This window comes from Lissotriton vulgaris, chromosome 7 (genome assembly GCF_964263255.1).
Source record: "Lissotriton vulgaris chromosome 7, aLisVul1.2, whole genome shotgun sequence".
Lineage (NCBI taxonomy): Eukaryota > Metazoa > Chordata > Amphibia > Caudata > Salamandridae > Lissotriton > Lissotriton vulgaris.
In genome coordinates this window covers 1287322943-1287347680 of record NC_141695.1, presented here as the reverse complement: position 1 = coordinate 1287347680, position 24738 = coordinate 1287322943, and positions in this window count along the sequence as shown.

Below are 24738 nucleotides of genomic sequence, written 5' to 3'. Positions count from 1 at the left end.
TACAGTGGAGTATTGTAGAGTGGTGTCGATTAGAGTGCCATAGAATGGAATACCGTACAGTGGCGTGGCATAGAGTGGAGTGGCGTGGAGTGGCATAAAGTAGAGAAGCATAGAGTGGAGTGGTGTAAAATCAAATAGCATACAGTGGAATGCAATATAAAAGAATAGTGTGGAGGGGCATAGAGTGGAATAACAGAGTGTAGTGTCATAGAGTAGAGTGCAGTGGTGTACAGTGAAGTGGTGTATAGTGGAATGATATGGAGTGGAGTAGCATAGAATGGAGTGGTGTAGAGTTGAATAATTCAGGGTAGCAACATATAGTGGAGTGGTGCAGAGTAGAATAGTGTAGTGTAGAGTGGTGTAGAATGGCATAGAGTAAAATGGCACAAGCTGGAATAGTGTACAGTGGAGTGGCACAGAGACTGGAGAGGTACGAAGTGGAGTGGTGTAAAATGGAGTGCCAAAGAGTGGAGTGGAGTAAAGTGGAGCAGCGTACAGTGGAATAGTGGAGTGTTGTAGAATGGAGTGGCATAGAGAACATTTTTGTAGAGTGGAGTGGCATTGAGAGAAGTGGAGTGTCATAGGTTGGAGTGTCATAGGTTGGAGTGTCATAGAGTGGAATAGCGTAGAGGTGGCCAGCATAGAGTGCAGTGGAATAGCATAGACTAGAGTGGAGTAGCGTAGTATGAAGTGGCAGAGTGAAGAGTGACCTATATTTGAGTGGCATGGAATGGAATAGTGTACAGAGGAGTGGCATAGAGTGGAATGGTGTAGAGTGTTATAGCATAGAGTGGAGTGCTGTAGAGTAGAGTGGTAATAGGTAGGAAAAAAATACAAAACCTACTGCTTACCTTTCTCTGAGGCCCTACCCAGAACACAGACAAAGTGAGGAAATAACAACATGGCTGCCTTTCATTTTTGTAAAGGCAGTCTTTAGCCAATTATATACTCCAGAATGACTGTGTCATACTGCTGCTTGGGACATCACTAAGATTTAGTGCTCTATAGGTTTAAAAATAGTTACCCTACTTGCCTCTACTACCTAAAGTTTTATCTATGCACCGCAAGCTATATGCCTGCCAAAATCCATTGAAGTTGTACTGCCCATTTTCCTGCTATATCCCTGTAACACATCTATGGAAATAGCATTGGGGTAAAATGCATTTTGGGACACCCCTTATTGAATCATCATGAAATTGTGCTTCATTCCCCAATGTAGAAAAAGCAATACGTCTGCACAATTTCATGTAGATTCATCAAACAAGGGCAAAGTCATTATGAATTAAAATGTTGAGTAATTGCTATAATTGGGAGTCCTAATTATAACTACAGTGTGCTTAAAGAAATGTGATCACTCACAATAGCAAATAAGATTAAATTTTTTTTAAAACCCTTCAAAATTCAAACAAATGGGTTACAGGGATGTCATAGTTAGGAAACAGAACTAAAAAAGCTTAAGAAATTTCGAAGTTTTGTTTGTATTTCTGAACTATAATGTCCCTGTAATCTTTGTTGTTTTGGTGAGTATCAGAAGTTTTTAATGTTATTTCCTAAAAATAACACCCCTATAACCTTCGGTTTTCTTAGTGAATTTCAAAGTTTTTTGAAATTTTATTTTCTAACAGCAACATCTAACATTTGTGAGTGGGTATGTGTGTGCCTGTAGGAATCTATGGGTGGGTGTGTGTAGCAAGGACACGGGTTCTCGCCCTACAGGGGGGCCTCCTTTAACGATGTGCGACCCCCCCCTCTTGTCTCCACAGGCTCACCTTCCCCTTGGTTGGACGCCGGCAGAAAGGTACAGCTGTGATGAAGAGGAAGATGAAGGATGGGGTCCCTTTAAGTGGACGACGGACCTGATGGAGGAGGAGGAGCCTGTTGACGTTGAAAAAGGCGATCACAACAGTCCACAGGTGTGTCTATTCACCGGAGGAGCGGACAGAGTGCAGGAGAGCGGAGTGGCGGGAAGCAGCGAGGCGGAGAGGAGTGGAGAAGAGAGTTGGTGGAGCGGAGCGGATCAGGACGGCGGATCAAGAGGATTTATCGAAGCGGACTGGAGAGGCTGCACGAGTTGGATAAGTGAAGAGGACGTGCAGGAAGAACGAGAGCCTGAAGGGGACAAGCAGGAAGCGGACTGCACGAGCCAAGAGACAGCGTCAACGGGGACGGGGAAAGACGAGACGGGAGCTGTGAAGCCAGGAGGCCAACCCCACGAGCCGCCCAGCCGTGCGCCAGGAGGTGTACGGCTAGCTGAGGTACGTGCCAGGGTCCTGGGGTGGTGGAGGAGGAAGGGTAGATGAATCACCTAAGGATAACTGGCAGTCCTAGTATAACAAATCACGATCCGGCACCGAGCACTTTCCGTCCCTAGTCGAGCACTGTTTGAAACTGGCACTTCTCCCACACACCCTACCCTATAAAACCCAAGACTGCGGCCATAATCGCTGACGGTGTCCTCTCTTCTGTTTTCCTTCTTGGTGGCCGGCGAGGGTGTGCAATACGGAGCCTCCGGAGGAGCCCGGCAGTAGGAGGAGGAGCCCCGTCAGGAGGAAAGAGGAGGGAGTTCGCAGGAGGAATCGACAGGATAGGAGCAGGTCCCCCAGAAAGACATTCATAAGAAAGAAATGTACCGATGACTTACTGTCCAGAATAAATACCACTGCTACAAAAACACGCTTGCTTCCAATTCCTGGTCCCGCCGTCACAGTGTGTGACTGGCTGTATGGGTCTGGGATGAGGTGTGTGAGTGACTTTATCGATCTCTAATTGGGTGTAAGAGTGGCATTGATGCCCAATGTGTACACTGGGAACCCTGGATGGTCTCCAGGGCACCCAACATAAAGAAGCTGGGCCTAGTTCCAAAATCAGCCCAGAGAGGGGGGCTGTGTTCCTCTCTCCTTCATTAAGTTGTGGCCAGGCCCCAGAAGATGGGGGTCCCTGATGCCCAAATCGGCCTGGGGAGGGGAATTGCGTGGCCCCCCTCCCTCATTAAGTTTTGGTCAGGCCATTCTGTCTCTGATGCTCTGTCCACAGAAATGAAACCTCAATAAGAGGCACTTACAAATATAAACATAGCAGGTGCCCCAGTTGAAGCTCCACTTCTGTGTAGGACAAATTATCCTAACTTCCTGTGCTTGGCGAAAGCAAAGCAATTGTGTTTTTCAGCACTTCCACATTGAAAAAATATTCGAAACCCTTGATGAAGGTGAAGGCATTGTTGATCTATCAGTATGCAATCTGTAGTGACTGTTATGAGTGGGTTATTTCTTGGCCTCTCTGGTTGAGAGTAGATTCCTTTTATATGCCTAGGAGTATTCAAAGTTGCCAATCACCTGAAGCTCTGCCCCATCCACCTTAGTAGTATGCAGAGGTAGTCTAGCCTTTTACCAGGATGATGTGTACCTTACCAAAAGGCCCCACCAGCGTGATTCCTGCTGATTTTGGTATAGCCTTCTTGATGCCAAAGAATATGAGGACATCTCCACCAAACAGAGAAGCACCACTTGCTTCATATAGCTAAGAGGAAGTACTCTTGTTTAGCGGATATTCACCTCTTTTTAGTCTTGTTGTCTTCGCTACAGGATAATTCATGTTGTCAAAGATTTTTGGATGAAGCGGCAAAGGAACAGTCACATTGCGGAAATGCACACAAGGTCGCCGGAGACATTACCTCGTAGACGATTCTGCAGCTGTAGTGTGTAATACCCACTAGACATTTATCTAACTAGGTAGCACTTACTAATTAACCAGTAGAACCTACTCCAGTTGGGTAGGCATTTTGTTCAAAACTGTGGACTCTTGTTTGACAAACGGGCAGGTGAAGTGCCTTTCTGGCCCTGGTGCTCATTTCACAGAAATTAAACTTCAACTTGAAGCACTTACATATATAAACATATCAAATGCCCCTGTTGAAGCTCCACTACTGGAAAGGACAACTGATACTAACTTTATGGACTTGGCGAAAACAAAGCAAGTCTGTTTTCTGGGCAATTGTGCATTTCATAGATCTGAAATCCTTGGTGAAGGTGAATGCATTGTTGATCTATGAGCGCGCAATCTGTAGTATTGTGATGTGTGGGTTCTTTCTTGGCCTCTCCTGGTGAGAGCAGAGTCCATGGTTCTTCCTTTAAATGACTACAAGTATGCAAAAGTGCTAAATCACCTGGAGACATCACCTGTTTGGTCCTGCCCCTTCCACCTTAGTAGTGTGCAACTCACAGACACATGCAGCCACTCACACATGCACAAAACCACTCACATACTCATACAGCACTCATACACCCAGTCACATACCCATGCAGCCACTCACACACCCACTCACAGACCCATACAACCACTTCCAAACCGACTCACAGATGCATACAACCACTCAAACACCCACTCACACACCCAGGAAACTACTCACATGCTCATTCATACAGCCACTCAAACACCAACTTATAGATCCATATAGCCACTCACAAACCCAGTCACAGACCCATACAGGCAATCACACACCCGCTCACGAAGGTTAGATTTAACAGTTAGAAAATACAATTTCTCCGAAGGTTAGGTATTTAACATGAAAACTTAGGAAATCAAATTTAAAAAACCTTCAAAATTCACAGAAAAAAGCAAATGTTACAGAGATATTATAATTCAAAAATTCAATTTTTTTAAACCTTAGAAATTAACTGAAAAAGCTAAAGGTTACAGGGACTTTATAGTTAGGTTCAGATTTCGCTCGTACAAAACCAGTTATAGTTACCTGAGTAAACTATAACCTAAGCCCCCACACTTCACTGCTTATGACCAAACATATTATCTCCTTCATGACCCTGATAAATAGTACACCCGCTTTAAAAATTGGTTTATAGATGAGATGACATATGTTAGAAATAGTATCACTCGTTAATAGTAAAGAAAGTATAGTCATTTTCACTTTTGCAGTAGCTCAATGTATATGTTTCAGTGTCAAAAATCTTTACGAAACACACTCACTGGAGGATGTTATCAGTGATGTCATTTGAGATGTCATCAGTGTTGTCACTGACCATGCCATGAGTAATGTAATATCATAAGCAGTGCATTGTGGGGTCATAAGTTAGAGTTAGCTTCCTTCGGCAACTATAACTGCTGAATTTCTACAGTTTTGTGTACATAAAGTTTGAACCAGCTATAACGTCCCTGCAATCTTTTTTTCAGTACATTTCTAAGGTTTTTTAACTCTATTTCCTAACTACAACATTCCTGTAACTTTTGGTTTTTCAGCAAATTTCTATATTTTTTTTTGCTATTTGCTAACTGTAATGTTTCTCTAATCTTTAGTTCTTTAGCGAATTTCACATTTAGAAATATATAAATTGTAGCACGATTTGACCAATGAGTTCAATTTACCAATAAACATTTTTACAAGTTTATAAATACATTTTGTTTACACATTTATTCTTATTGTGCATTTTAAAGGCATCAATTAACAAATCAATGTAATGTCACATATGTAAACTTTCTACTAATGCAATAAAGCAAGTCTATCTCTTTTTTAAATTAATTTTATGGATCTGCCACATTGCCACCACAAATCACTCCGCCCTTCCCTATTGCAAACCATACCCTAAATTAGTTAAATCACATCTCTCTAGAGGCATACTGAAGACCACAGCTCTATAATTTTTCTGGCTTTCCATCAAAAGAAGAGAGTTTCAAAGATAAGATCTTCTGCTGAATATAGACGACTACGGAAGGTGCAGGACGAAGAAAAAGAAGACTTACCACCTCCAAAGAATCCCTACATTTGGAAATATTGCTCTGTCCCTGCAGGAGAAAAGAAAGTTCTTGCAAAAATAGTGCAATGCAATCTATGCAGTAATAAACTGTCAAGAGCTACTCTGAAGAAGTGTTCAAATGGCACATTGTCTGTTTTGAAAAACCTGAAAACCATACATACAAAGACATATCAGAGTATGGTAAGAGAGAGGCAACATGGTGCATCATCATCAGCAGTTGGACGTCTGTGGGACCCGTATCTCCTGATCAGATGCTTACTATCCCTGTTATTTCATTAACATTGCAAAACATGGTCAGTCATTGGCCAAACGCCATATGCAAGTTGAACTAAATATATAATCTATGGGCCAATTTATAGATGCTATCAAGAAGCATAATTTTTTATATTTGTTTACTTCCTCCTTTCATCTTCAATTACTCCGTAAACACAAGTAGATATCTGAAAATCAAATATAGTATATATCAAACTTGAGATTACATACTATTAGATTACATATTATAAGCAAGTGAGTATCTGCATAATTAGTTATGTCAGTGTGTAAAAGGCTGTGTAAGTGTCTGAGCATTGGTATATAAATAGGCATATGAGTGGGTGTACAGGTGGGTGACTGGGTGTGTGAGTGGTTCACTGTATATGTGAGTTAGTATGTCAGTGCCTCTGCAGGTGTGTCACTAGATATGTAAGTAGCTGTGTCTGTGTATGACTGGGTGTGTTAGCGACTGTATGGGTGTCTAAGTTGCTGTAGGGAGTGGTAACTGCCTGTGTCAGTGGGTGTTTGGGCAAGTAACTGTGTGCAGGTAGCTGTATTAGTGGTGGATACATACGCACAGTATGGGTGTGTGAATGTGTGGTAAGTGCCTCTGTCACTGTCTGACTGGGTGTGTGAGAGGCTGTTTAGTTTTCTAACTAGGTGTGTGAGTGTCTGAATGGGGTGACTGAGCCCACAAATGGTTATATGGGTATGTAAATGTGTGTGGGCTGACTGTTTGAGTGCTGGGTATATGAATGGCTGTATAGGTCTGTTAATTGGTGTGACATTGCTTGTATGGGTGTGTGAAAGACTATTTGAGTGGATGTATAAGTGAGTTTTTTTTTTTTTTTAAATTTTTGAAAACCTTTATTTGTGTAGATGGTTGCATACCAATACGGGCCTACAACCCAGAGGCCAGCCACAAAACAAACTGGAAAGCACCAATATCAATAAAAAGTACGGAGTGGTTACGCGATACTACACAGTGCTGCGAGTCCATAATGCTAACTTAGTGTAACCCCCCGGCACAGGATCACAGAAGGTTAATTTTATGTTAAAGAATAAAGGATCGGTTGTATAATAAGCGTCCTGGTGCACATGGCGGGGAACAGAACCAACAACATTATAATAGGGTACCCATAGATCTGTCATCAGAATAGTCCAAAGAGTTCAAGCCATAGATGCCCTTGCAATTCTTCTTCGGCCAGTGTCCACCCGCAACCTCATGTGCCCAAAGACAAGCAGAACATCACTCTCATGATAATCAAATCATCAATGAGACGGATAAAGTTGCAATCACTATACAGCCCAACCCGGAGAGTAAAAGAAAACGAAAAAACTAGAAAAAAGGAAAAGGGGACTCCACGTTACTGTACTTGCCCCACGGCAATAATGGCGATCAACAATCCAGACAGTGGGGGGAGGAGCCAAGACGGCGGCCAAAATGGCCGCATAGACGCCCGGCTCCGCAACTCGCCCTCAGCTCCGGAGATCTCCTGACAAATATCCTGTACCCCAGCCACGGGTTATTGTAGCGGAATCGCGGTGGACCCCGACCGCGTTCCTCCGACGATTCTACTGCCTCCGACGACCGCGCACTGCCGTCTGCAAGTTTCTGGCCTTTCCTTCTGGGTGCGCCGGGACCTCAGGTAGCGCTACAGCCGCCCAGCAACGCGTCAACAACGGCCTTACTTGGCTGCCAGGTTCCGGTGTCCGTGCAGTGAAACCAAAACTGCTCCCGACGATGCTCCCCGGATTCCTCGCTGCAGTGCGACATTGACCACTGTGGCGTGACACCCTGCTGGCAGCTGCAAACTGAAAAGGGGCTCGGACGAAGGTGCAGCTCGCCTTGGCGGACATTGGGTCGTAATGCGGTAAGAGGCGTGTGGTGCTGTGTCCTCCAGGCTCCGGTTTACGCCGCGCATTGCTTACTGGACATCTGATGTGACAGATTCCTCGCTGTGTGAGCCCCGGGGTCCGTAGGTGCTGGAAGTGCGAAGATGGCACCCACAATAAAGGACATCTGGCTGGTTCTCCTAGACTGGCGCGCTGAAGTACGGGGTTTGCGGGTGGCTGCACCCATTTCACAGCATACCTCCTTCCTTGCCGAGGCACAACAGGACGCAGCAGGGTGCGCTACAAATCGAGACTCTGCCTTTGTCCCGGTAGCTGCAATGGTCGCCCCCCGGGTGCGCTGGACACTTGGAGCTGGTGCCGGGGAACGTGTTGAGACAGACTGCGACTTTGCTCCCCAAACTACTTACCTGGCGGCGGCTGGCTTGCCGTACTACCGTTGCCTTGCCTTCTTGCGGAACTTGGACGTGATCTGGGACATTGCTCCTGCAACATCGTTTTGGTCTTTGTCTCGACCCGGGATGGCCCAGCCTGCCACTGCTGCCTTGTTATTGCTACCTGACAGCCGGTGGGATCGATTGCTGCCCTTTCTTCGTACTGGCCAGGGCTGATTCCTGATTACCTGCTACAACTTCTTGTGACTTTGGTGCCGGAATAGATTGTTGTTTATACTGGAGACTGTTTGTGGTTGGGGTGCCCGTGGGTTGGGGCCCACGTTCCTTTAGAGTGGGCCTCTGCTTCTGAGCTGGGGGTGTACAAGGGGCCGGTGCTATGGCCCTCCTCCGCTTTCCCTCTTTTGGGGTTCTTCTTGGGGCGACAGGCATGCCTATTGGGGGGGGTGGGCCGTGGCCTTCCGCTGGTATGCAGGCTGGGATTCGGGGATGGGTACGTTTTATGCTTCCTTAGTTCTATGGCCCTCTGTCTTTTTCTCCTCTCTCTATTTTCTTTCTTTTATATACCTTTCTTTAGTGGGATTGGGTTTTGCGTGATCAGGAAGTCTTATCCACTGTGTCTCAATGCGAACTGATTATAGTTTTATCCTCCTGAATGTGGACTATTATTTTCTGAGTATTATTTGTGGTTCACTGTACCTCCTGATCCGTGCCCCTTCCATGACGATTCCTAATTGCGGCTAGATATGGTTCCGGCGATATTCTGCATAGTATTCTATTAATCCTGTTTCATGCGAACGGAACCAATGTGTTGTTTTTGATCTCCTGATTCTAACTATCCTTCAGACTTAACTTGAAAATTAGACCACAATGCTCCTGTATTTGATCCTGATGGATTTGCCTTATTGATCTGTATTACATTCTCGAGCCTCCGGGCTGTGCGCATGATTGTATATGTATCTTCCTGTCAATAAAGGTCTTCCAAAAATTAAAAAAAAAAAAAAAAAAAAAAACAATCCAGACAGTAAACCTTCTTAGGGGCGGGCGGCTAAGTCAGGATAAGCAGAACCTAAAAGTACCATATTACACAGGAATACCCAATCCTCCCCCCCCAGGCACTCACCCCACGGGAATCATGCACAGTCATGGAGACCCAAGAAAAGGACACAAAAGAGCCATAGAAACAAGTAACTATCTAATAGACCCCAACCCACCCGCCCCACCCTGCACCCCTGCAGAAGGCTATGGCCTACCCCTCCCAGCAGCGTGCCAGTCGCCCTAAACATGAACCCGAAATATAGAAAGAGATAATGTAGGGAAAAAGAAAGAAAACAGATAAAAAGGGAAAAAGGAAAGCCAGAGGGGAGGATACCATGTAACAAGGCGCACGGCTACCCACCCCCTGCCCATACAAACAATTAATGCAGCCCAAAACGAAACTGCCATGTTTTCAGGTAGCCATACATATTAAGGATTCGACAAATTATCACATTTTGGGGCAGTCCATAACTCCGCACACCGAACAGCAGTACTCCGGATTAAGAACCGGGCTCACCCCAGTCCTTTCTTAGCTATCGCCACGATGTATGTCGAAGTAGCGGGCATAGAACAAAGCGGAGAGAAAAGGCCGTGAAGCAGCCGCTGAACGGCCAATGGAAGCAATCCATGGGATCTCCTCCGCCGACGGTAATTCAAAAGCTGTTTACGGCAGTCACGTACATTAGTGTCAATGGTCACCAGCAAATCTTCCCGCTTGCGAACCAGGACATCGTTACCCCCACCAAAATGCGGGAAACAAGCAGCAACAATCTCGGGCCCATCCACATCTCTGAGGGACGGCCCGGGAGCAATGGCGGTCACCCCATTGTCTTGCCCACAAGAATCCCGGGCCAAGGTCACTTGCCAAATCTTCAGCGCTCGTAGGACGTCGCCAATCGTGGGTTCACGCTCCCCAGTGCAGGCCCCATCACAGTACAGAGGCACAGCATCGACATCCCGGGGTGTTCCACAGCATATGGCATCAGCCGCCATTTTGCGAGTACAGCGCCGTATTTTCGGAACCAACTCCTGGGGCGGGCTCACAGGCAGGGCCCCCGCGGGATCCCCCTCAAGCATACAAACTGCAACCTCGATGCAGAGATGAGGGCCACCAAAAGATGGGGACCCGCCGGCGCCACCGCTCCGCTGGAGTCACTTTCCGCCACTGAGCGATGAAGTTCGGAATGGCCGGGCAAGGCAACAAGGGGGGGAGCCACCAACACGGTGTCCCCCACACACAACTTGCCGCACCTCACCTCTGGACCACCGGACGGTAGTCCCAGGTGCATTCAGTTGCCTCCGGCTTTTTCGCACAACGGCCTCTTCCGGCTGGCCTCCATCCTCCACCCGAGGCCGCCACTGACACCGTCTCGCCGGCTACTCGCTGAAGGCAAGGCCCCGGTCTCCACCCTCCGGAGGCCGCACTTCCTGGGAGGACGCCGCTGCGGACCCACTGAACGCCGGAGCCACCAGGACGGGTGGTAAGTATCAGCAGACCTTCATCTATAAAATATTATCGTTTTTGGGCAGGATGGGCGGCAGGATAAATGAGTTTGGGCAGGGAGGCTGGCGGAGCCGAGCTACCGTGCGGCCATCACGCTGTCGAGCTTGGCTCCTCCCCCGAGTAAATGAGTTTTTGAATGGCTTTATGGGTGTGCGACTGAGTGTGTCAGTCACTTTTTGGCTATATGAGTGGTGGGTACATAAGTGGTTTTGTGGGATTGTAACTAGGTGTATAATGTGCCTGACTTTGTGAGTGGGTGCAAATTGCATACTATTAAATTACATACTGTAGCAAGTACCCATATCTAATTTCTTACACATTCAATAATACGGGGCTATTAATATAACTATATTTTCAGTAGAGCAATTCCTACCCTTACCCATGGGCTTTTACTCATACTCCAGTACGTAGCAAATCACAGTCTTTCTTTCATCTTTTATTTTTGTTATACCACTCCTAAATGGTTACTTGTTTTTAACCCTTTTCATGTTTCCTGTAAAGAAGCCTAATTCTGTTGTATTTTTTTCAGATCCGTGGATCCACCGCGGAGCTCAGTGCGGCCCCATGTGTAAATCCGCAGAAAATCAGCAAGTCCACATTGAAGCCCCTTCCTTTATGCTTCATTTAGTAAAATATTTAGGCCTCTGTGGAAGTGGCCATAAAACTTTGCCGTGCTAGGCAGAGTTCCACAAGTGGAAGAGTGTGTTACATCTCGCTGTTCATGCAGGGTTTTTGTCCTGCATTGTAAAATCAGTGTGAACAGCAACACGTGCAGCACCAGAGGGTGCCGCTTCTTTCTGCTACTTGACTAGATGTTCTACTCAAGCGCCAGCTTCCTCAACATGAACACAAGGTTTCTCAACGCGAGCAGTAGCAACCATCTACGACACCTGCATTGAGAAATCTTGTGGAAGAAATGGTCTGGAGTAAGATTTTCCTCGCTCATGCTCGCCAACTTAACATTGGCAAGCGCAAGCATGGAAAAAAGTCTGCTCTACTCTGCTGAGTTTTTAGAACTCCACACTACTTGCGGTAGTAACCATGTTTCCAACAGTCCCTGCCTACCATTATGTCAAAACTTCACAGAACTTTCACTAAACAGCATAATAGCTTCACATTTACTGGAGCAGGTGTGGGTGACTGGTAGCAAATCCAAGCATATTCAAAACAACATAACTTCTTTTATTTTTCCAAAGTCAGTCACAGAGATAGTTGCTTTTTTTGTTAAAATCACTACTTAATTTTAGTTCTCTGCACATTTCTACAATACAATCAAATATGTTAATTTATATTTTGCTTGCTGTCCTCAATGTTAGTTGCCTGCCATCTCCAAAACTGCCTCATTCTGTTGCAGCCCTTTCCTGTGTGCTAGGGACCTATGTTTACATAATGTAGACATTACTTAGGTTGTCCAGAGAGGGTTAAAGTGGCATCAATTGCTGCTGTTGCTTGAAAGCATTGCTGATTGCCAACATCCAAACTACATGATTGTGCATTGTGATGGCACTGATCTAGGCACTATTTCTGGGGTAGAACTGGAAATCCTAATAATGCATATCTTTGGTAAATTAATGACACTTTTCTCACATACTGCCTTGGTGTTCTCTAACATTTGTCTAAGACAGAAGTGGCAGTGGTCAACCCAGCTTTCTCCACAGAAATTCAGGAAACATGTCAATAAAACTGTATCTACATTCCTCCGAGACCACAACATGGACTCTATACACCATAACAACTTACGCTTTGATAGGGATGGAATATATCAAAAAGATGGAGTCTATTTCACAGACGGAGGAAGCAAGGTGTTCCCCAACAACTTGAAAGACTGCATCCTGTTCTATGTGTAATTATCATCTACTCATCATAAAGGCAAATTAACTTTTCAGAGACAACCCTTTTCCCAAACACTGGGTCTCTTTTTTTCGAATCCTTTTTTTGAAATTACTCAGTCAGATCTGCGGATCTGTTGTGGATCCCCAAACCAAAAGCACGCATGCAATACAAAATAACAACATATTTAGGATTTGCTACACATTTGTTTAATGCAGTGGGTGTGTGAGTGGCTGTATGTGTGTGTAAGAGAGTGTGTGGGTATCTCTGTAGGTATATGAGTGGGCATGTGATTAGCTGTGTGGGTCTGTGAGTGGGTTTGTGAGTGGTGTTATGGGTCTGTGGGCATGTGTGTGAGTGGCTGTGTGGGTGTGTGAGTGTGTGAATCGTTGTGTTACTGGATGTATAAATGTGTGAATGGGTCTGTGAGTTTGTGTGTGAGTGGGTTCATATTTTTCTTAATTGGGCTCTGGATCTGTGGATCCATCACAGTTTCACATGGGAGGTATGCTGAGCATCACCATGGATCCATGGGTGCCCCCAAACAATGTTTTTGGATAATTTTGAGTATAGACCCCTCATGGGCAAGACGGTTCCTCTATAGCTCTCATGGGATCAGGGTTCCTTTACCCTGATATCTTCTTTGAATTTCAACTGTTATTTTTACATCCACCTTGACCGCGTCCCGATATACAAATTGGGGGCCGCAACTTTTCTCTCAGGCTGCTGCCAGCCAATCACAGTATTGCTGTTGGCATGTGAGTCCACGTCTCTAGATATACATACATTTTTTGTTCTTTAAAAACTCCAAAACTGCTGAACAAATTTGCACCCCATTACACCAGGCACACTACCTGGACCAAGACCTAGCTTTCTGCCAAATTTGGCGTAATTCCGTCCAGCGGTTCGGACTGTAGTCATGTCTAAAATCTGAATGGCAAATTGCATGGGGAAACACATTTTGGGAACTCCCTTTTTCTCAGTCCCCACTTGATGAATCACCCTGACACTTTCCAGACAGCAGCTGAAGTGAGAGGCAAACTAGTTCTGAAAATGTCATGAAGATTCATCAAACAGTACCAAAGTATTAGGAAAACAAAACAAGCTTTCTGAGACTCAAGGAACCAATCAGACACCCAATTACATACCCAAACAGGCACGCACACACTCAGTCAGAGACCCATAAAACCACTCACACAGCTACTCACACATCCATACAGCCACTCACACACCCACTCCCATACAGTCCTTGATGCATCCATTTAGAGGCACAGAGAACCACTCAAACACCCACTCATAGACCCACACAAGTACTCACTCACCCACTCACTTACACACCCACTCACACACCCATACAGCAACTCACACTCACTCAGAGAACAAGAAAAACACTTGCATACCCACTCAGACACTCATACAGCCACTAACACACTCAGTCAGAGACCCAGAAACAGCTCACACACCCATCTACACACTCATGCATGCAATCACACACCTACTTACAGACCCAGAGAACCACTTATACATACACTCATTGACCGAAAGTGGTACTCACACATTCCCTCAGACACTCACACACCCATGTACACACTCTAGTGACACATCCACTCCCAGAGCCACACAACCACTTACACTCACACACCCACCAAGCTCCTCACACACCCACACAATCACTTACACAGCTAATCACACATACACAAACAGACAGTGATACAGATATTTAAATTGTGATAGGATAGGTTTGTATTAAATGTGTTGTTGTTTTGTATTAAATGTATGCATTGGTTGGGTTCGGACCTGCGGATCCATCACGTATCTGCCCGCAGCATAATCAGCAAACCACTTATTTGACCAAGGATCCTCAGTAGATCTGCAGATCCAAGTGAGAAATTTAAAAAAAGGATTTGGAACCCAAACTAACCAGTGTTTGGGTAAAGGGTTGGCTCTGAAAAGAGCCTTTGTTTTATGGTGTACAGCTGATAATTACACATAGAACAGGATGCTGTATTTTAAGCTGTTGAGGACAACCCGAGGCAATGGAAGGCAGGCCGGCTAGAGAAACCACACAGGTTCTGCCGATAAAGTACCTTGTATGGGGCAAAGCATCGAGCTTGATGCTTCGGTTATGATTCACACAGTCTGGTCAAAGTGTTGTGGTCAGGTTCCGTTGAGGTGAGTTCAATGCTTCATAATCGAGCCACGCAGAGCATCATCGTTGGGCTGCACAGGGGGTGGATCAGCTGTCACTGGGGAGCCGCTGTGACGGCATCGGAGGGCGATGCGTCGGTTCCGACCAGCGCAGAAGTGACAATACAAAAACAGCTGCAGTACCCACTTCTGAGACCCAGGGCTGGAGAGGGCACAGATGGCAGAGTTCAGCAGCACAAACAGAAATAAATGAAGTCTTTTGTGTCCCTGAAACTTCAGAAAACAGGATGCAAGTCAACAATCCCTTGAAGTCACTCTGGGTTCAAGTGAGATGGGCCCAGTCCTTGTCCTTAGGAGGGCATAGATGAGTAGGCAGCAGGGCAGCTCAGTAAAGCAGAGAAGCAGTTCCTCGGAACAGTCCAGTCAAAGTGTCACAGTAGCATTCTTTACTCCAACAGAGTTCTTCCCAGTTCCAGTAGTGTACTGATTTGGTAGGGTCAGAGCCCTAGTACTTATAACCAAAAGTGCTTTTGATGTAGGGGTTGACTTCAAAGGAGCTCTCTGAAGTACTCCAGGATCCCTTTCAGCACATCCCTGTCTGCCAGGCTATATCCTTGGGGAGTAATCAACCCTTTGTGTGAGGACAGGACACAGCCTAATCCGATGTAAGTGTTAACCCCCCCTTCTCCTTTCTCCTGCCCAGGAAGGGTATCAGAATGCAGATGAATGCAGATGAGTCCTCTGTCACACCTAGCCCTTTCTGAGTTTGTGGCTGTCCAGAGGAAATGCACCAAGTGTAGCTGTCACCCAGCCAAGATGTATGTGGGAGACAGGCTACAGACACACAGAGCAAAGATAAGATCAGAGAAATGTCCACTTTCTAAAAGTAGAATTTTGAAAATGGTAATGCCAAATTCAACTTCGCCACTAAAGAGGATTTATCACCACCATTCCAACGATATTAAATGTGAAGTAGCTTGTCCTTTCTGATCAAGAATTACAGCTTTAAAGGTTTTTAGGAATTATCAATGCTAGCTGAAGAGAAAAGTAAGCCTCACAGCAGTGAAAAACAAATGTAGCTGTTTCTTACTACCAGGACAAGTAAAACCTAAAAGTATATGTCCTTCCTTTTACTTAGGTATAACACAAACAGAGAAAATTAGGCTGGAAGGTGCCCACATCTGCCTCTCAAAATACTACAAAACACAAAAGATGGCATAGCTTCTACCCCAATGTCTAAGGGAATTACCAAGGCAATACAGAATTCCCTGTTTTTTATTTTTTCCATCTAGATGCTTCTATGTCCCCTACTCAACATGAGAATTCCAAGAATTGGATGAATTTGGCTCACTTATGTAATGTGACATGCTTCATCATAGACTAGTTCGTCCCACCTTGGTAAGATAGTACTACCATGTCAGGCTCAACCTCTGGTTGAGCTATCCAGAGGGAGTTCTTAGATATTACTTCTTTTTTTCTGGCTGGCCTTGGCTAAGTTGTGTACCTCAGGAGCTCCCACAAAAGTATCCTTTATTGCTGTGGCATCCTGGGTACGATTAAAAATACTGCTAGGTAACTTTGTGATATGGCTCTCGGCCTTTTAGTTACACAGTGCCTGCCCATAAGGCTACCTAGGGCCTGCCTTAGGAGTGACCTGTGTGTAATAAAAAAGGTGTTTAAGGCTTGGCAAGTGGTTTTAAATGCCAAGTCGAACTGGCATGAAAGTGCACACACAGGTCCTGTAATAGCAGCCCTGAGACAGGTTTGAAAGGCTACTTGTGTGGGTGGCACACCAGTGTTGCAGACCGACAAGTAGCATTTAGATTACAGACACTGGGTATATTGTCTACCACTTTTCAAGGGACTTACAGGTAAACTAAATATGCCAAGCAGGTATACACCAATGTTAGCATGTTTAGGGGAGAAGCACATGCACTTTAGCACAGGTCAGCAGTGGTAAAGTGCTCAGAGTTCTAGGGCCAACTAAAAGATACAGCAAAAATGGGAGGTAATCAGGCAAAAAGTTGGTGGAAGACACCATAAGGATGACAGGTCTAGCACGTGTCCCCCATAGCTAAAAGTAGAGAGATCTACCCAACCTCTAGGGTGTTCTCATCACTAAGGCGGAAAAACCTAGACAGACTGTCAGCATTGGTATGGCCTACTCATGTTCTATGTTCCTCCCTGAAGTCCATATCTTGGTGAGAAATGGACCACCTTAACAATTTTGGATTCTCAACCCTCATTTGCATGAGCCACCTGAGGGTCATGTGGTCTGAATCAGAAAGTGAGTGCCAAACAGGTATGACCTCAACGTCTTCAGTGCCCAGACCACCGCAAAAGCTTCTCTCTATTGCACTCCACCTCTGTTCCCTGGGGAGTAACCTGCTGTTGATGAAGGCTACAGTTTTGCCCAGGCCCTCTTTATTGAGCTCTGATAGTACTGGCCCTATGCTATGTTCTGAGGCCTCTGTCTAAACGATACACTCCTGGGAGAAGTCAGGGGCCCTGAGCACAGGAGCTGTGCACATGGCTGTCTTCAGGGAGTCAAATGCTTTTTGGTATGTCTCCATTCAAATCACATTTCTAGGCTGCTTCTTTGAAGTCAGGTGTGGCAAGGCGCAACAAAGGTGTCATATCCCTTGACAAACCTCCTATAGTATCCAGTAAGGCCCAACAATGCTCTGACCTCAGTCTGGGTTTCGGGAGCTCCCAGGTAACAATACTCTCTATCTTGACCCGGAGAGGCTGCACCTTCCCTCTAACCACAGGTGCCGCATTACACATGCAAAAACAACAGTTGATGGACAGAATGCTGAACAATGTCATACATTCACCCCAGTAAAGAGATCTGGGCCTAAATCCATCGTTTTTTGCTTACCGTGTCATTCCAGTTTGAACCCAGCCATAGGCAAATTAGTCTTGACCCTGTGCCCCCATGGGAACAGTCCAGCCCTAACTGCCAAGCCGGATCCTCGCTGGACTGAAAACAAGCATCCTAGGAACGGTTTTGGGCTTTCAGCCCTCATCAACCAGGATAGCTTGATTCCAGTGGCATGGAGTGCACAGGATCACGTCTGAGCATACCCGTCGCACTTGAGGTCACAAATGCAAAAACAACAGTTGATGGACAGAATGCTGAACAATGTCATACATTCACCCCAGAACCGAGATTGTGGCCTAAATCCATCATTGTTTTGCTCACCATGCCATTCCAGTTTGAACCCAGCCATATGCAAATCAGTCTTGACCCTGTGCCCGATGGGAACAGTCCAGCCCGAACTGCCAAGCCAGATCCTCCCTGGACTGGAAACAAGTATCCTAGGACCGGTTTCAGTCTTTAAGCCCTCATCAGCCAGGATAGCTTGATTCCAGTGGCATGGAAAGCACGGGACTCACGTCTGAGCATACCCATCCCACTTGGGGTGACAAATGCAGAAACAACAGTTGATGGACAGAATGCTGAACAATGTCAAACATTCACCCCAGTACAGAGATATGGGCCTAAATCCATTGTTTTTTTGCTCACCTGCCATTCCAGTTTGAACCCAGCCATAAGGCAACAATACTCTCTATCTTGACCTGAATGAATGAATAGTAGATTTATAAAGCGCAGACTTAGCCCAAGGGCATCAAGTATCTACGGAGGACTAGTGCACAGGCAAGTAAAGATGATCATCTCACAGTTTGTGTAAACAGCCAAGTTTTCAAGGCTTTGCGGAAAAGAGCATGAGACACAAAGCCTGATAGCTCATCAGGAAGAGAGTTCCGTAGCCTAGCAGCAGAGGTGGAAAAGGCCCTACCTCCCCATCTAACCTTTTTGTACCTTGGGACTACCAGTAAGTTCTTGCTGGAAGACCTATGCCGCTTGGTAGGGACATAGCGATGAAACATTGCTTTAATAGCATCCGGACCCTGGCCATAGTAAGCATTATGAGTCAAACACAGAGTCTTAAATAGAATTCTGCGATCCAGAGCTAGCCAGTGCAGTGAAACAAGGGAGGCCAAGACTGATTGGTATTTAGGTAAGTCCATCACCAGCCTTGCTGCCGCATTCTGCATTAACTGAAGGCGGCGCACCAGACCCTTATTCATGCCCAAATAAAGGGCATTACAATTATCGAGTCTGGAAGTTACCAGGGCAATAACTGCCTGTTTTCGAGATGCAAAGGAGAGAAACTGGGAGATTTTTCTAAGCAGCCTGATTATTCCAAAACAGCTGGACACAGGTCTACTAATTTGTGAGTTCATAGACAAAAATGTATCAACAATAAAACCCAGTGTTTCCCATGAGATACAGGAGAAGGGCAAGTGCCCAAAGTATCGGAGCCACCATCCAATAGACCAGATATTTTGTTGGTTGCCAAAGATCAGGATCTCTGTTTTTTTATCCATTCAGTTTAGGATAGTTTTCCACCATCCAAGCTGAGACTGCCTGCATGCCATTTTTAAAATTTGCAGCAGATTTACTAATTCTGTCAGTAATGGACACCATGATTTGCGTATCGTCCGCATAGAACAACACCTCAAATCCAAAGGATCTCATGACTCTAGCCAGCGGGGCGACATAGATATTAAAGAGTGTAGGGCTCAAGGAAGAGCCCTGCGGCACTCCACATATCAACGAGTTGGAAGTTGAATAAAAATGGCCCATTTTCACTATCTGTGCCCTCTCTCTAAGAAAAGGGGAAAGGAGCCCCAGGGCCGTGCCCCAAACCCCTATCTCCTTGAGACGGTCTACCAGCCTCAAAGGAGACAGGGTGTAAAATGCTGTGGTAGGGTCCAGCAGGATCAGCGGGGTAGTATGCCCTGCATCAACCTGGACCCGAATGTTATCAAAAACAGTAGTCAGCGCAGATTCAGTGCTATGATGGTTCCTAAAGCCATGCTGTGAGCCATCAAGCAACTGATTGTTCAGTAAGTAAGCCCTAAGATGAGAATTCAGACATCTTTCCATAATCTTAGCTGGGACTGGAAGTAAAGAAATTGGGCGATCATTATTTAGTTCCATGGGATCCAGTGATGACTTTTTCAAAAGGGATCTAACCACAGCAGTTTTCCAAAGAGTTGGATACTGCTCCTCGGTAATAGCCATATTAAGTACTGCCGTAAGGTGAGAAATAATAGCCTCCCTTCCAAGTTTTAGAATTTTTAGGGGGGCAAGCATCAAAAGGTGACCCAGAGGTGACCCCTTCTAATAGATGATCCATCATTTCAGATGAAATACAAAGGAGGGGCTGCACCTTCCCCATGACCACAGGTGCTGCATTACACATGCAGCGCATTTTCCTTCATTGCACCAGGTGCACCTTTAAAAAGGATGCACCCAGCGCAGTGAAGGAAAGAGTGGCGCATTATGGTGAATGCACTGTCCCCAGGGCAGCCTCAAACTCGTGCTGCCCTCGGGGCAGCGCATTAACATGAAATACAGAGTGGCTGCTTTACAGCCACCCTGTGTTTCACAATGCAGGCGGCAACCCACCTGTACTTTGTACTTAGAGATCCCCTTGCAGGTGAGTGCGGACAGTGACTGCACCCGCCTGCAAGGGGATGTCTGGGGGGTCCATGGGAACCCTTTCTCCCCTCCAGAGGGCTTCCGTCAGGGGGCGCACTGATTGTGCGCACAAGTGTCTGCAGCCCCTTCTGTAATTCCAGAGTGCCCCGGTGTTGCACAAAGCAGGCGCAAACTCCAGATCCACCCCAGGGGAACTCTCTATAATGCTTTCCCAGGTGTCCAGAGTATATCACAGGCCCCTGTCTTATCTGGCACTTACTTGTCAGGCCTGCCGATTGTAGATCCTGAAGCACTTCCTGGAGGTAAAAAAGGTGGTCCTTCCAGCTGCTGCTACTGAAGACAGCTATGTCTTCCAAATAAGCATATGAGAAGGCCTCAATACCAGCAAAGACCTGGTTCACCAGCCTCTGGAAGGTGGCTGGGACATTCTTTAATCCAAGGGACATCACTGTAAACTGGTAGAGACCTTTGGAGTGGAGAAGGCTGGCTCCTCCTTTGCTCCCTCAGTTTGGGCAATCTACCAGTACCCTGATGTAAGGTCAAAGGAACTTTAGTACTGGGCAGCCCCTAAGATATCAATGAGCTCATCCGCCCGGGAGATTGAATGAGCATAAGTCTTTTCACAGAATTTAGCCTTCTATAATCTACACAGACAATAAATTCAGGTGTGGTGCCTGGTGGGGCAACTTTTGGTACCAGAACCACAGGACTGAAGGGTTCTATCACCCCCAACTCCTGCATCTTAAAGACCTCATTCTTGATGCTTGCACTCACCTTATCCGACAACCTGTAAGATTTATTCTTGATAGGGAGGTTGTCTCCTGTGTCCACATCATGGGTGCACAGGTGGGTAATCCCAGGAGTAAGGGAGTACTGCTCCAACACGTGGCGACATTCTCTCTGCTGTTCAAGAGTTAGAGTGGGGGAAAGGATTACCCCATCCATAGGCTCTTCCTTCTCCTTGGAGGCTAAGAACTCATGGAGTGGTTCACTTTCTTCTTCCTCTGCTTCACCTTTCACCAACAGAATGGTGAGCTCAGCTCTCTCAACATGTGTTTTGAGGTGATTGATGTGAAGCACCTTGTGGGGTCTCCTGGTGGTCTTAACCTCACAATGTAGGTTGCTTTACCTGTCTTCTCAATCACTTCTAAGGGGCCAGTCCAGGTGTCCCTAAGGGCACTGGGCTCAACAGGTTCAGTGGCCCACACTTTCTGTCGATGCTGTAATTCCACATTGCTAGAATGTTGGTCATACTATTCCTTTATCACAGCCTGATTGGCTTCCAAGTTGGCAAGAGTTTGCTTCTACAACGTAGCCATTTGGCTCTTGAAGACCAGCATGTAGCTCATTACATCCTGGGGAAGTTTCCTAGGAGCTTGCTCTGACCCCTCCTTCACCAAACCAAGAGGTCCTCTCACAGGGTGTCCATACAGAAGCTCAAAGGGGCTAAAGTCCACTCCCTATTGTGGTACCTTCCTGTTGGAAAACAAAAGGCTGGGCAAGAGGATATCCCACTTTTTTCTCAGCCCCTCAGGCAGACTTCTGATCATGCCTTTCAGGGTCTTGTTAAATCTCTCAACAAGCCCATTGGTTTGGGGGTGGTAAGGTTTGAAGAACTTGTAAGTTACCTCACACTCTTTCCACATTGACTGCTTATATGCAGACATGAAGTGTGTGCCTATGTCAGGCACAACTTACACAACTTCTTTGGGGAACCCAACTTGGAAAAAAAGCCCCATTAGGGCCTTTGCCACCGAAGGTGTATTGGTGGTCCTTAGAGGGTTGGCCTCTGGGTGTCGAGTGGCATGATCCACCAGAAACAGGTTAAACCTGTCGCCTGAAGCAGTTTGGGGAATAGAAGGCCCAAGGATGTTGATGCCTACCCTCTCAAAGGGGGTGCTACCGATGGGTAAGGAGGTAAGGGGTCTTTCAGCCTCTGCCCAGTCTTCCCACTGTTCTAGCAGGTCACACGGGTCCTACAGAAGACATATGAGGAAGTCCTGATCTTAGGCCAATAAAAGTGTGGGACAAGCCTTGCAAAGGTCTTGTCTTGACCCAAATGTCCTGCCAGGGGAACCAAGTGAGCCACCTCCAGTAGGAAGGCCCAGAAGCATTGGGGGACCATCATGGCCCTTGTTGTCCCATGCACAGGAACCTTAGGCTCACTGTAAAGGACAATGTCCTCCCAGTTAACGTGATAGATCCCAGAGACATCACCTGCTGCTTGGGTTTTGACCGGATTCCTCATGTCCTCAAGTGTTTGGCACTTCCTCTGTGCCCTGAAAAACTCCTCCTTTGTGGGTCCTCCTACTACATGCCAATCAACAGGTGTAGGCAGGTCACCAAGGGAAGCACTGTCCTTCTCAGTGGACTTCGGGTGACCACCGCAGGTGCCCCATCCATCTCACTGGGGATACATTCAGGGGCTGGTTTCCCACACCCTCTGCCTTTCCCCATTTCAGCAGCGGGCTGGGCCCTTTTTCCAGGCTCCAGCCCTTTTTGAATTCCTTCCTGGGCCACCAAGGTCCTTGTTCTTGCACAGATCTAATCAGGTAACCCTAACATCGCCACATGAGCCTTGAGCACCACTTCCTTCCAAATGGAGTGCCTTTAGAGAACTCCTCTCCCCTCTTTCTTCTGTTGGGAACCCTGCCACCCCTTTGGAAGTCTCCCCAGATACCTTCATGGACACTGTGGTGCTGAACCATATAACCACCTTCTCAACAAGCTTCCTAGAGTCAGTCAGCTTGCTATCCACCAGGTGTTTGTGCAGCTTTGGAAAACAATTATTAAGAATGTGCTCCTTCAAAAATAAGCTGTACAACCCTTCAAAATCATCAACTTTGCTGTCTCTATCCCAGGACTTTAGTGCCTTAACAGCATAGTCCAAGAAATCCACCCAAGTACATGTCCTACCTTTAGTAGACAGTGCCCTGCCATATCGCTACCTAAGACCTACTTTAGGGGTGACTATGTGAAATAAAAGGGGATTTTAGGACTTGCAAATGGTTTTAAATGCCAAGTCATAGTGGCAGTAAACTGAACACACAGGCCCTGCAATGTTGGGCCTGAGACAGGTTTGAAAGGCTACTTGTGTGGGTGGCGAAACCAGTGCAGCAGGCCCACTAGCAGCATTTAGATTACAGGCACTGGGTATGTGGTATGCCACTTTACAAGAGACTTGCAGGTAAACTAAATATGGCAAGCAGATATATACTAATATGACTATGTTTAGTGGAGAAGCACACAGTGGCGGCTCCTCTGCTAAGGCAGAGGAGTGTCGCCCCACTGCTTTTATTTTTGATAACAAGTATTATCATTTCATTTGTTTGTGGTGCGACGTCTCGGTGGGCGGATCTGCTCTGCTCTCCGAACAGGGGGAGAAGTGGTGTAGACTATGTTAGCGTGCATGAATGTTTGACCGGCCCTGACTGGGAGCCCGGGTGCTTCCTGCTTCCCTTTTCCACAGGAGTCTGGAAGAAGACGAAGGGGAGGCGGCGGCGACTGGCCAAGCGGCCGGCTTGCCGGCAGGTAAGTGATTTTTATTTTTAACCCTCCTCACCCTCTGTCCCCCACCCCACTGCCGCTTCCCGGGAGCAGCTACCACTGGAAGCACATGCACTTTAACACTGGTCAGCAGTGGTAGACTTTTCAGAGTCCTAAGGCCAACAAAAGGATACATCACAAAGTGAAGGTAAGCATGCAAAACGTTGAGGGAAGACCACTCTAAGGATGACAGGTCTATCTCACAGTTAACCATTCTCCTCTGAACATATTTTAAAACAATTGTGGGGATTTTGCTGCAGTTTAGTTGATAGCCACTGTAAATGGGGGGATGTGTTAGCAAGTTAATATTGTTTTAAGGCTGTTTAACTTTCTATTTCTCTTAAATGTATGATGAAACATGACTCTCAGAAATCATTGGACTTAGGGGATTCCAGGATTGGCAGTTGCTGACAAGGTGAAGAGGTGGTGATTGCTTGTTTTAAGCATGTGGAATAAACTCACTTTGTTACTAGAAACAAGTTGCTCTCACTGTTTCAATTTTCATAAGTTCACAAATCCTTCTTAGCCATGTGAGAAAAAATTCTGTAACTTTGAGTAAAACATGCACTTCCAATGGTGGCACCAGTCTCTTAGTTGATCCTCTTGTGTGCCACTGCAGCTAGACCACAGGGTTTTAATGAGCAGCTATAGTGTTTGCATTCTGTATTATTGACAAAGTGAGGCAGTACAGAGCACTGTGTTGCTGGCATAGGGCCTGTTTTTATTTACAACCTTTCCTATGGAGCAGGCTGATGTAAATTAGTGTAGAGGTGGAAATGAAGCTATAAAACCAGCTGGTGTAAAGCATGTGAGGGGAAGCATAGCTTTTAGTCATGTATTGCATTATATATTTTAAAATCTGCTAATCTGTCATGAGAGAAATCTTTTCCTATG